Source organism: Fukomys damarensis, unplaced genomic scaffold (genome assembly GCF_012274545.1).
Source record: "Fukomys damarensis isolate Sample0158 unplaced genomic scaffold, DMR_v1.0_HiC HiC_scaffold_19, whole genome shotgun sequence".
NCBI classification, from domain to species: domain Eukaryota; kingdom Metazoa; phylum Chordata; class Mammalia; order Rodentia; family Bathyergidae; genus Fukomys; species Fukomys damarensis.
The window spans coordinates 54,374,631-54,376,422 of record NW_022900931.1 but is presented as its reverse complement, the minus strand read 5'-3'; positions in this window follow the sequence as shown (position 1 = coordinate 54,376,422).

Genomic DNA, 1,792 nt, shown 5'->3' with positions numbered 1-1,792 from the left:
AAAAAAAAAAAAAAAAAAGTCCTACTCCAGCAAACACATACTTGCACAAATGAATTTCTTGGATTTTTTTCATTTGAAAATGAGATTTTTTACTAGTACCTTTTCCACAGGGTTGTACAGTAAGAATGGAATCAATTAATATAGGTACAGGTCTGAGGGATTCCTGGTAGATAATAAAAAAAATAGTGGAGTCTCAGCTAATCACAAGTGGCCAACTATTCTAACAGATAAAAGCTGGACCTTCTCTGTACCTTCCTTCCGTTCTCTGTATGCTACTTCCTTTTCTCTAGCTGTAAGTATCACGGTCCCACTTGGTGGAAGCATTCTAAACCGCTTTTTGATCTAGACTGCTTTGTGACTCTAGGATCACAGATAAAGCAATTAAGAGCTGCAAAACTAGATTCACTGGACTTTTGTCTTTTAAACACATTCTTTCCCTTTTTGAGGAATGTGTTGATAGACACTAGCCTGTAACTATTCTGTCTCTGGGTATTGGGAGGGAAATTTCTTGGAGGTGAGCAGATAACTTGGCTTTTAGCTCCTACACCTCTGGATGTAAAGAGTATCTCCTTTGACCTGCTGTAGAGATTCTTATGCACCACCTACTTAAAGAATGATGTCCTCACTGGGTGGGACCTTCAGATTCTTTTTCTTGGGGAGGAAGTAAATATATTTTGTTTGTTGGAAAGACAGGTACTCCAGGCATTTAGTGGCCAGAGGGCAGATGGTGATAACCTTTAGTGCTGTTTGCCAATATCTCCACTGCTCCCCCAGTCCAGGCACCGGGTGGGGTGCACTGTCTGGGCCGCTGGAGGATGAATGGAGCCAGCTGGCTATTCCGGCCAATGAATTGTAAACAGGAGAGGCATGTATTCCTTTTAGGACAGAGCATTTAATTATTGGAGTGACACTCTCAAGAGCTATCTCTTCCATTGCCATAATGGCCAGGCACATGCCTGACTGGTGCTCCCTCATTTGGTCTAGGAGAGAGGCTAGCAAGATAGAAAGTCCTAGCGCATTGCTGGATATATATATATAGCAAGAATGGGAAAAAGTCCTTCACTCTTGTAAGCCACCAAGATTTTAGGGCTGTTTGTTATGACAGTTGAATTGACCCTAACCTAAAAATCAGAAGTTGTGAACATTTTACTGACATAAAAATCACCTCACACTCTTTCACCCTGTTTCGGGGCCAAGAGTCTTGCTAAAGGGCAGAGTAGAATTAACCCAGGGCTGAATACATCACAATGCTGAGAAGGTAGTTTATGACTTATTGCGAATGTCATATTTTTTTTTTATGCTAGAGATTTGTTTCTGTTTGACCTATAAGGGTTTCACCTACCTATTATTAGAACACAAATCGTTTTGAAATGACAGGAACATGAAAGTTGGCAACTAGGAAGCCCATCATTTGGAAACCACTGGGATAACTCACAGTCGGGTACTGGAGCAGGGGAGTTAACAAGAAGATAGGAACTCAGGCAAAGCGGATCTGACAAGTTTAAAGTGCTGCTGGCAGAGATACTCCAAGGGAATCCCAGCTGTCTTGGTATTCACTTGGTGATGAGCACTGAAGGGAGGCAGGTGCTTTTTAACAGTAGTTTCCTGCAACTTGATTTGCTTATAGACTACAGAGGAGGGGTCCAGGAAAGTCACTGTATTGATGGCATTGGGTGTAGAAGAGGCCAAGTTCAAGCTCGTTGATTATGGCGAGCCATTATGGTGAGCCTTGACACAGGCCTAGCCATGACTGAACTTTGAGTCACCTCGCTGGCACGGAGGTGCTCTCGCC